Source organism: Phoenix dactylifera, chromosome 3 (genome assembly GCF_051530095.1).
Source record: "Phoenix dactylifera cultivar Ajwa chromosome 3, Ajwa_hap1_PhDact_Kaust_v1.1, whole genome shotgun sequence".
NCBI lineage: Eukaryota > Viridiplantae > Streptophyta > Magnoliopsida > Arecales > Arecaceae > Phoenix > Phoenix dactylifera.
The window spans coordinates 35966131-35978191 of record NC_143192.1 but is presented as its reverse complement, the minus strand read 5'-3'; positions in this window follow the sequence as shown (position 1 = coordinate 35978191).

The window sequence follows — 12061 nt, the reverse complement described above, 5'->3', positions numbered from 1 at the left end:
TGTCCAGAACTCACCGCCTCCGGCCGAGTCAACTCCTCAAGTTCGGCCGGAGCAGTTTGATGCCCTAGTGCAACAGGTGCAGGCCTTGGCTACCGCTATCCAAGGCTTGCAACCCAGGGGCATCCCGACGGAACCGCTCCCTCCGGCTCCAGTTCAACCGGAGCCTCCTACAAGCGGACTTCTCCTTCGAGGATAGGACTCTCAAGTCTAGGCCTCCTTCTGGAGAGAACACCCAGTTAGAGGCCCTGGTGGCTGGCCACAACCCTCAGAGGCCGAGTCAGTTCCAGGGCAACTCGCACCAGAACGGACCGCTGTAGCGATCCCCCAGAATGATGAACTCGACAAGAAGGTCGAGAAGCTGGAGCGCCAGATCTAGGCACTCCACGGAAGAAAACCGGAACGTGATGGTGACTTTGAGTTCACCACGAAGTCCCCCTTCTCCCAGCAGATTGATGACGAACCAGTCCCGCCGCGGTTCAAGATGCCCCAGGTGGAGCCTTACAACGGCAGGGCCGACCCCCTCGACCACCTGAAAAGTTATCGGGTCTTAATGGCCCTACAAGGAGCCTCGGAGGCCATGATGTGCAAAGCTTTTCCAGCAACGCTCCGAGGACCGGCCCGGCTTTGGTTTACCGGGCTGAAGCCGAGTACTGTTTCCTCCTTTGAGCAGCTCGGCAGACAGTTTGCCAGTAATTTTGCCGCTAGCCAGCCCCAGCGGCGGACGTCGGACTCCCTCCTTGATATCAAACAAAAGGAGGAAGAGTCCCTCCGGGAGTACTTGGATCGGTTCACCGCCGCAACATGGAAAGTCCGGGAGCTCGACTAGTCAATCGCCATGTCGGCACTGAAGACTGGAGCCCGGTCTTACAGGTTCCTCTTCTCTATCGAGAAGAATTTTCCTGCGGACCTCACCGAAATGCTTGTTCGAGCACGAAAGTACGCCAAGGCTGAGGAAGCCGTGGCTGCTAGGCGGAGCGGGGCCGAGCAGACCCCCAAGAAACAGAAAAGACGCCGCGAGGAGCATGGCCAGCCCAGAAGCCCGTCCCCGCGCCGAGCCAAAAATCCGCCCCGCCTGAAGAGTCCACCCCGACTACGGGGACCGCCTCAACAGAGGTCATCACTCCGTCCGAGGTTTCCACCACGGGCCTGTGCACCTGAAGGGAGGTATGAAAACTATACTCCCCTCACCGCTCCTCGGGCCAAAATCCTCATGGAGATTGAGGGTCAGGATTACATCCGGCTCCCACCTCCGAAACGAGATTCCGGAGCTCAGCGCGATCCTCGGAAGTACTGCCGTTTCCATCGGGATCACGACCATGATACTGAGGACTGCTATCAGCTCCGGAACGAGATCGAAACGCTCATCCGCCGAGGGATGCTCGATCGATTCGTGCGAGGCCGGCGTGAAGAAAAGAAAAGAGCCGAGGAAGCCGCACAGCCTGAAGGTTCAAATGCCAACAGGCCCATTGCCGGCACCATCAACACCATCCGAGGCGGGGCCTCAGTTGGAGAAGCTTCAGGAGAAGGAACCTCCTCGAAGCGCCTACGCGCCTCGGAAGCTATCTCCTTCTCAGATGATGATCTGGAGGGAGTCGAAACTCCCCCGATAATGCCGTTGTCATCTCCATGATTATAAATAGATTTGATGTAAAACGCATCTTAATCGATAATGGAAGCTCGGCGAATGTTTTGTATTTTGATGCCTACTGTAAAATGGGGATGACAGAGGAGCAACTACGGAGGATGAATGCTCCATTGGTCGGATTTACTGGGGACTCAGTCCCAGTAGAGGGCGAGGTCGACCTCCTGGTCACGGTCGGGCTCGCCCCCCGTGAAAGTACCGTGAGGATGAGCTTCCTTGTGGTACGCCTGCCCTCGGCCTACAATGCCATCCTCGGAAGACCAGGTCTCAACGCCCTCCGAGCAATGGTTTCGACTCGCCACCTGCTCGTGCGATTCCCCACCAGCCAAGGAGTTGGCGAAGTTCGTGGGGACCATACGGTAGCAAGACGATGCTACATGGCGACCCATGAGGCGAAGCGACCAGCTGAGGTACCTATCCCAGCAACCGACCAGCCTTCAGCTAAAGCTCTGGAGGCACGAGTCAGCCCTCAGAAGGAGCGAGTAGAGCCTGGTGAGCTACTAATCCAAGTTTTTTTGCGCGAAAACTTTCCCGAGCTAACCGTGCAGGTCGGCTCTGGCCTCAATGAGTGCGAAAGGGATCGCCTCGTCAACTTCTTGCGAGACAACATGGACGTCTTCGCATGGTCGCCCGCGGATATGTCGGGGATAGATCCAGAGATCATAGTCCACCGGCTCCAAGTAAAGCCAACCTGCAAGCCCGTGCGACAAAAGAACTGAGGCGCCGCCCCTGAACGACAACGAGCAGCAGCCGAGGAGGTTGACAAACTCCTTGAGGCTGGCTTCATCCGGGAGATATCCTACCCGGAGTGGCTCGCCAACGTGGTCCTCGTCAAAAAAACCAGCGGAAAATGGCGCATGTGCGTGGACTACACTGACTTGAATAAAGCCTGCCCAAAGGATAGCTTCCCACTCCCCAGCATCGACCAGCTTGTGGACTCCACCTCGGGGCACGAGCTGTTGGCGTTCATGGACGCCTTTTCCGGATACAACCAGATCCGCATGGCGCCAGAAGATGAAGAAAAGACGCCTTCATCACCGACGGGGGTACCTACTGCTATAAGGTAATGCCATTCGGCTTAAAAAATGCCGGAGCAACTTATCAGAGGCTGGTCAGCCGGATCTTTAAAGACCAAATAGGCCGAAACATGGAGGTCTATGTTGACGACATGCTGGTGAAAAGCAAGGTGGCGCAAGACCATGTGGCCGACCTTGATGAAGCGTTCTCCGCACTCCGAAGGTACCAAATGAAGCTCAACCCAGCCAAATGTGCATTCGGAGTCACCTCGGGCAAATTTCTTGGTTTTATTATTACACAACGGGAAATCGAGGCCAATCCTGAAAAGATCCGGGCACTCCAGGAGATGACGCCTCCGAGGACAGTCAAGGAGGTACAACGGCTTACGGGCCGAGTTGCAGCCCTCGGGAGATTCATCTCCCGCTCAGCCGAGCGCTGCCTTCCATTCTTTGCGGCTCTTAAGAAGCCGAAAAACTTCCTATGGTCGGACGAGTGCCAGCAGTCTTTTGAAGAGCTCAAGCACCTTCTGGCCTCCCCTCCCCTGCTCACAAAGTCTCAACAGGGTGAACTCCTCTACCTGTATTTAGCTGTTTTCCCTGTAGCAGTAAGCTCGGTCCTGGTCCGAGAGGAGGGCAAGCTCCAAAAACCAGTATATTACACCAGCCGGGTCTTGAGGGATGCTGAGACCCGATACTCCAAGCTGGAAAAGACTGCTTATGCCTTGGTCATTTCAGCTCGGAGGCTCCGGCCTTATTTTCAAGCCCACACAATGGTCGTGCTGACCGACCAGCCAGTAAAGCAGATCCTGCAAAGATCAGACCGTGCAGGCCGGATTACTAAATGTGCCATCGAGCTCGGAGAATTTGACCTCGAGTATCGACCCAGACCGGCGATCAAAGCGCAAGCACTCGCCGACTTCATAGTCGAGTGCACCATACCGGACGAAGTCAAGCCTGAACCTGAGCCTACACCAACGGAGCAGACCCCGAGTTTGGCATGGACTTTGCATGTCGATGGCTCTTCAAACTCGGGGGGTAGCGGAGCATGTCTCATCGTCACCAGCCCGGAGGGGGTGGTCGCTGAGCAAGCCCTACGCCTCGAGTTTCCTGCTTCCAACAACATGGCGGAATACGAAGCACTTGTCGCCGGGCTAGAGCTAGCCAGAGAGCTAGGAGTGAAGGACCTGGAGGCCTTCAGTGATTCTCAGCTCGTCGTCAACCAAATCCTGGGTGACTTCGAAGCCAGAGACCCCACAATGCAGAAATATCTTAAGAAGGTACGGGATCTCGCCTCGACCTTGAATTCTTTCCACATCCAGCATGTTGCCAGGTCGGAGAATCTTAGGGCTGACCAGCTGTCAAAGCTGACGTCCTCCCGCATGAGCGAGCTCCCCAAAGCGACGGCACTGGAGTATCTCCAAAAACCCAATACGGAGGAGCCCGAGCAAGCCCTTTGTATTGAGTTCGAACCAAGCTGGATGGACGAGCTCATCAGCTATCTGCAAGACGAAGTCCTCCCCAGTGATGAACGAGAGGCTCGTCGAATAAAGCGCTTCGCCACCCGGTACATATTGCATGAGGGGAAGCTCTATCGGAGATCTTTCACCTCTCCCCTCCTCAGATGTCTCCGCCCAACAGAGGCTAATTATGCAATGCGCGAAGTCCATGAAGGGATTTGCGGAAATCATCTGGGAGGACGAGCATTGGCCCATAAAATTTTGCGCCAAGGATACTATTGGCCGACACTCCAGAAGGATGCTGTGGACTTCGTCCGAAGATGCGACCGATGCCAGAGAAACGCCAATATCTAACGCCGACCCTCGGCTCCCTTAACTTCTATCAGCTCTCCTTGGCCTTTTGCCAAGTAAAAAATTGACATTCTAGGGCCATTCCCTCTGGCTACCGGACAAAGAAAATTTCTGGTCGTCTCCATCGACTATTTTACAAAATGGGTGGAAGCCGAGCCACTTGTCCGGATCACCGAGCAGAAGATGCGGGATTTTGTCTGGAAGTCAATAATTTGCAGATTCGGGCTCCCCCGCATCCTCATATCCGACAATGGCCGCCAGTTCGACAACCTCCATTTTAGAGAATTCTGCTCCGAGCTTGGCATCGACCACCGCTTCACCTCGGTCGCGCACCCTCAGACGAATGGAGAAACCGAGGTAACAAACCGTATTATTTTGCAGGGGCTCAAAGCCAGGCTCGACAAATCCAAAGGACAATAGGTCGAGGACCTATATAATGTCCTGTGGGCTTACCGGACTATATTTCGAGTCCCCACCGGCGAGACTCCCTTCAATCTAACATACGGAATGAAAGCCGTCATCCCGTTGGAGATCGGACTCCCATCTCCGAGGGTAGAGCATCATGATGCCAGCTCCAACTCCTCACAGCTCAGGAACAACCTCGACCTGATCAAGAAAACAAGGGAGGCCGTCCGAGTTCGCATGGCGAGGTACCGGCAAAAGACAGCTCAGTACTACAACGCTAGGGTCAAAGTCAAATCCTTCAAAGAAGGAGACCTTGTTCTCAGAAGAGCTGAGGCCTCCCGACCGACTGAGCAAGGAAAACTGGCTCCAAATTGGGAAGGACCTTACCGAGTCACACGCATCCGGCGGCCCGGAACTTACAAGCTGGAGTCTCTCGACGGGACTCCCATTCCACGAAGCTGGAATTTTGAAAATCTCCGCGTGCTCGTCCTTCTACCCCGACCACGGTCGGGATGCCCCGATATTTCGGGATGCATTCTCCATCGACCAACGAGCTCGGCTCGTTCTCCATCGGCCAACGAGCTCGGCTCCTTCTCCTACCCTGACCACGATCGGGATGCCCTGATATTTCGGGATGACGGAGTACCTACGTGGACTCCCTGAAGTTCGTGAGTCCGTGATGCGGCCTCCATCGACCAACGAGCTCGGCTCGTTCTCCATCGACCAACGAGCTCGGCTCGTTCTCCATCGACCAACGAGCTCGGCTCGTTCTCCTACCCCGGACACGGTCGGGATGCCCCGATACTTCGGAATGCGGTCTCCATCGGTCAACGAGCTCGGCTCGTTCTCCTACCCCGGCCACAGTCGGGATGCCCCGATACTTCGGGATGCGGTCTCCATCGGCCAACGAGCTCGGCTCGTTCTCCATCGGCCAACGAGCTCGGCTCGTTCTCCTACCCGACCACGATCGGGATGCCCCGATACTTCGGGATGCGGTCTCCATCGGCCAACGAGCTCGGCTCGTTCTCCTATCCCGACCACGGTCGGGATGCCCCGATACTTCGGGTTGCGGTCTCCATCGGCCAACGAGCTCGGCTCGTTCTTCTACCCCGACCACGGTCGGAATGCCCCGATACTTCGGGATGCGGTCTTCATCGGCCAACGAGCTCGGCTCGTTCTCCTACCACGACCACGGTCGGGATGCCCCGATACTTCGGGATGTGGACTCCATCAACCAACGAGCTCGGCTCGTTCTCCATCGATCACAGAGCTCGACTCAATCTCTTGTTCGTGATCAACGAAAAGTCCGTGATTGAGAACAAATTGGATTCTTCTATCTTATCGGCGTCCCCAAAGAACGGACCCCGAGCAGAAGAGCGTCTTCAGTCGCCAGGCGAAGTTCATAGCCTCGGCATAAGAACGCTCACGGTACCAGGTACCCATTCAATTAATGTCTTTACATTATCTCATTTATTTTCATTCTCGGATTCTTCTATCTTACCGGCATCCCCAAAGAACGGACTCCGAGCAGAAGAGCGTCTTCAGTCGCCAGGCGAAGTTCATAGCCTCAGCATAAGAACGCTCACGGTACCAAGTACCCATTCAATTAATGTCTCTACATTATCTCATTTATTTTCATTCTTGGTTAATTAATTACCTAAATGAACCTCCGACTGGCGTCGAGGTACCTAGTCGGGCCAATCATCGCTCGGCCTCGCCCCTCCTACGTGCATCGTCCAATAGCAAGCTTAGTTTATACCGTCAGCTCGATGAATTCCCATCTCGAGCTGACAGGCGTTCAACCCGTTTGTCAAAAAAAATCCGATCATCCGCCTCGGCAACCCGAGGTCCGGGCTCAAAGTTCGCTAAAGAATTTTAAGTCTAGTGACCCTAGTCCTAGGGCTCGGTCGAATTCCGAGCTAAGCTCGAAAAGACCCCCCCGAGCCCAAGCACGTCCTAGACATAGCATCGCTATATTACTGGTCTTAGGACCTAAGCTCGGCTGTGCCGAGCTTAAACGCAAGTCCAACTATGTGGCGGACGAAGTTGGGGCCGTAGAGCCCAATTCCTTGGAGCCTAAAAGCGGATCCAAACGAAAGAGATCTAAGTCAACCGAAAGTCAAATCAAAGTACAAGTCAAGCTGCAAGTTATAACAAATATGTATATTCATTTCAAAAAAGCCCGTAGGCTAGGTACAAAGCTCGGACTCGGCCTTAACAAGTATAGAGGCCATCCCGACTTAAAAAACTATACTAGGGCTCGGGCTCGACGACTTCAGGAATGGCCGGCTCTGCGATCAAGGCCTCTTCCTCGGCAGCCTCGGAAGCCATCTCGATGACCTCGGGGGCAGCATCGGATGCCTCAGCCGGACTTTCCTGGTCGGCCCCCGGAGCTTCTGCCTCCGCCTCCGACCTTTCGACCCCTGCTCCCGGTTTAAGCAGGTTCAGGTCAAAGTCCGGAAGGAGCCGCCGCAGTTGGTTGCGGAAGTCCTTGAAGCCTTGGATCAGCCCGTTCACGCCTTCCTCTTCCAGAAGGTCACGGAACTCCTCCGACTCGCGGAAGAGCCTAACCGCGTCTTGGGCCTGCTCCCGAGCCTCTTGCTCCCGAGCCTCGTGGTACGCGGCTTTCCGCTCGAGGTTTTTTATTTTCCGCTCGAGCTCTAAGGTTTTGAGGCGGGCGTTTCCCACCTCTTGCTCGCGGGTGGCCAGCGCCAGCTCGGCCTCGGCCAAACGAGCCTCCACGGCGCGCACTTCAGATCTCGCCAGCGTGTGCGCGCCCTTCTCCTCTTCGAGCTCGGCGGTCAGAGCTCGAACCTCGTCCTCGGCCGCTCCCATCCTTGCTTGGAGCGCCTAGCGCTCGGCCTCGGACGCCAGGCACCTTGCCTCGGCCTCCTCGTGCCCCCCGCTGATGCCTCCGAGCTCGCTCCCGGTAGTCTTGCACGATGTGCATCAGCGTCTCCGTCTCGTGCAGATGCTGTAAAAAAGAGACGTGAGAAACGTGAGAAATTAAAAATAAAACTTGCATAACTATACAAATAGGAAGACTAACTTACCCGGACGGCAGAGCAAAGAGTGGAGTCCATGAAGGCGCCGTAGTTCATGGACCGAATTTTGGCCTGGTTGGCCGGAAGCAGCGCGACCCGGAGTACTTCGCGCGCTACTTGGGGATTATCAAGGGCCGAATCGTCCTCAAAGACCGACCAGACGGGAGCGTAAGGCACCCGCTCCCGTGAACCCGACGAGCCCGGAAGGCCGACCTCGGCTGGCCCAGGCGGAGCCGGCCCCACAGCCCCTTGGTTGCTCCCCGGCTCGGAACTGGAGGCCTGGGGTCGGACAGGCGGCCGATCTGACTGCCGCAAAACTGGAGCAGGGTGCGCGAGCGCCAAACTCGCTGAACTTCCCTCCTGGTCGGCGATGGGGGCTTCCTGCCGACCAGGAATCTGTGAAATTGGCGCCGGACACGGGAGCGCCACCGTAGCTCCACTATAACCCGCGCCCCTATAACCCGCGCCCTCCCCCCGACCAGCTTCGGAGTGCGCGGGGCGAGGAGCGCCCGCCTCGGCCGCTGCGGTCGCCGAGACCTTCGCCTTCTTTCTCGGCTCGGTCGGCTCTCCCGAGAGCTCAGCCGCCCTCTTTTGGAACCGGGCGTATAAAACCTCGCTCTTGGTCACCATCTTTGCGATATCTGCAAGGACGAGCAGGATTAGAATTCAGAACTGTAACAAAATGAAAAAGACACCCTACTGTTACCCTTACCCTGAGGACGCGCCGAGCTCAGGCCAACGTTCACTAGAGCGTCCTCACTTATGAGGCCGCTCAGTAAAATACCGTCCCCGAGGCTGCGGATGGTGTCGATGATCCCCTGTTTGCGCGGAGAAAGCTTGAGGACTTTGTTGACGGACCTGAGTTGGGTCGGCCCCCACCTAGGGTCAAACCCCCATGTCCGTTCAGAACCTAGAAAGAACAACTTCTTCTTCCAGTCATGAATGGACGAAGGAGCCTCCTGGAAGAGTGGCCGGCCCGCCCGAAGGGCAATGTAGAGCCACTCTCCGTCTCCCAGATTCGACTTCAACACAAAAAGTCGCCGGAAAACGTTGACAGAAGTCTGAATCCCGTACGCTAAACACAGCGACAGGAAACCGATCACTGTCCTCCAGGCATTCGGAGCGAGCTGCGCCGGAACCAACTGGTATTCCGTCAGCAACTCGTTCACGAACCCGTGAAGAGGAAATCGTAGGCCGGCCCAGAGTGCCTCCAAGTACACTCCAATCCGGCCTACCGGAGGATTGGTTACCCGATCCCCCCGCCTGGCGGGCTCCAAACGGAACCCTTGTAGAGGAAAAAACCATTCCTCGGTCATTTTGACCTCCAGTACACCCATGGTGGACTCGACTTCATTCAGACCGGAACCCATTAAGAAGAAGAAAAAGGATTCTGGAAGGATAGAAAAAAAAAGAGAGGGACCTGTGAAGGACGCCGGAGATAAGAAACTTCGGACTGAGAAAAGCTGAAGAGAGGAGACAGTAAGAAAGTAGCAGGAGGCCAGGTGAGGATTTATATAAATCCCTCCAACGGCCCAGATCAGCGAGAAAAAATGCTGCTCCCCGTTCGGATCACGACGCGTGTCGACCCAAAAGACGGAACGCCACATTTAATTCGGGCTGACGCTTCGAACACAGAAGCGCCCCGTCGGATCATGCGGCCCCATCATGAGCCCACGACGCGAGGACGCTTCGGAGAAGGCGTCCCAATAATGAGGCATTTTCGGGAAAGAAGAAACGCCGCCCATTAGAGGCACCTCGAAGCGCCCGATAATTCGTAACGCGCGATAATTCAAAATTTTCTTTAGCTCATAATGGCCCGACTAAAACTACTTCCCGCGCTCAAGCTGGTGGCCAGCTGGAACTCGGGAGTCGGGGGGTAGTGTTGGGAGGAAAACCCAAGTCGTGCCAGTCTGAAGGTGCTCGACCAAAGAGCGCCGACCAGAGAGACGCTCGACCGAAGAGCGCCGACCAGAGAGACGCTCGACCGAAGAGCGCCGACCAGAAGGGCGCTCGACTAGAAAGCGCCAGAGAGGTGCTCAACCAAGGAGCGCCGACCAAGAGAAGCAACCCCGCCACAGGACACTCCGCTAAGCAACCGGCTCGGCTCGGCACCCGTGTCGGGCCCGTGCCTTAGCCAAATGTCCAATCTCCACCTAATCCTCTAAAGGATCCGACAACTAAATACATGACTCCACTGCAATCTGCCATCATCCCTAAGTCATCAAGGCACGTGATCTCCGCAGGCATTCGGCACGCCCTATCATTAATGCATGAGACCCCCTCAGGCCTCCGATGCACTCGGTCATTAAATGAACACGGCTCAAGGTGATCTCCGGATCACTGAACCATCAAAGCGTATGGCTCTCCCTGACCACCGGTTTACTCAGCATCAATGCACTTGCCATCTACGAACCCCAGGCCCACCACGGCCAGCGGTTCAACCACCCCAACGGGTCCGATCAACCGTGACAACTCCCTGACTCCGGCCTGATCCGGCCTTATTCTCCACAACGCCATTAATGAGCGCGATCGTGCCCAATTATCACAAAAGAAGACAAATTCCCCTGTCACCTCCCAGGTAACATAATATCTTCCTATAAAAGAGAACCTGGGGGGAAAGGGAAGAAAGACACTCAGGCAGACACACAAAGAGACAGCGACACAAAAAAAGCGAAATATTCTTCTCCTCTACCCCCCACATATTAGCCCCCTATGACTTAAGCTTCGGAGGGCCGGCGCCGGAAAGCCCGGCCACCGGCTTTCTTGCAGGATTCTCCAGGAGGACGCCACCAGTCGACGCACCGCCACCCACCGTCACGGCAGCGGAGCTCCTTCCCTCTCGGTTCGCGGCAGCCCCCGGGTCCAATTTCCAGCAACAGAAGAAACTAAAATTCAGTCATTGAGGGATATTGAGAATTCTAGTACTGGAAATTAAAAACAAAAATTTGTATGTGCAATATGGAGGTTTAGGGATTGTATGCATGCTAGCTCAAGGGTTTTCCATCGCAATACCTCTCTCTCGGGCCTTATCCAACAAGTGCTCGGCCATCATAATAGGCCCTAATATTCTTGAATGTGAGCAAATTAAATGACTTCTCACAAGCTTTAATATGCTCTTCAACTAAATCAAATTAAATGACTTCGTATAATATGGCAAGAGGAAACGTGTCAGTTGACCGGTTATGTCGCATGGAATTTTAGTCAATTTAAATAAAGATTGGCACTACTCGCATTTTAATTTTTTTTTTTGTGCCTCCTAAGACTGACCGGTGTGTAGCTCTGGGCTAAACAACTAAACATGCCATGGTTGAAATTTAGACAACTTAGGCAATGTTCCTTTGCAAATTGCATGCACTCTCAGTTTTGGCGCTAAGCAATGTGGTTTCATACTTCCAATAAGTGGCTACTGATCCTCCTATCCCTGTATTTCGTCTAAGATTCTCTCACTAGCTTCCCTTCCCTTTGATCTCTCCTCCTGCATCTATTGGGGCTCAAGATTAGAAATAAGTAATGCTGGAAAGCACGTAGACGAGGAAAGATTTAATCTATTAGGTGAAGTAGGATTGAGGATTTAGCAATGAAGGTGGAACAAATAAAAGAATAGCCAGGAGCTCTATCTCTTGACCAACGCCGTGGGAGTCCAGCAGCATAGAAGATGACCCCAGGATGCTTGCAAATCTAGTTGGAAATTCAAAGATAATCCCCGGCAGCCTTACATAGCTTAGGATGTCCTATATATGGATATATTACTAAATCAAGAGTTGGCTTTTGGAGCAGATATTCTTAGCCTAGCTATCATGGCATTCTAGTGTAAAATCTTATGGTAACAACAACAGTTGGTTCTTTAATTTGCGCTGCAAGTGATATTTTTGCTGAATAATTTGTTGCTGTTATTCAATAATGGTTACCAAAAAAATATTTTAATGAAAACTTAAATATTTTGTTCCAATTTATTTAAGAAAAAAACAATTTTAATACCAACCTAGAAATATTTGGTTCCCATTTGTTCGAGAAAAAAAACTATATTAATACAAACCTAGATCTATTTGGTTGCTTAATTACCATCACTGTTTCTAATTTCATTATTCTAATATTTATTGTACAAAGTTAAAACATATCCAACTTAGTTCATTTTTTTGCTAAAAA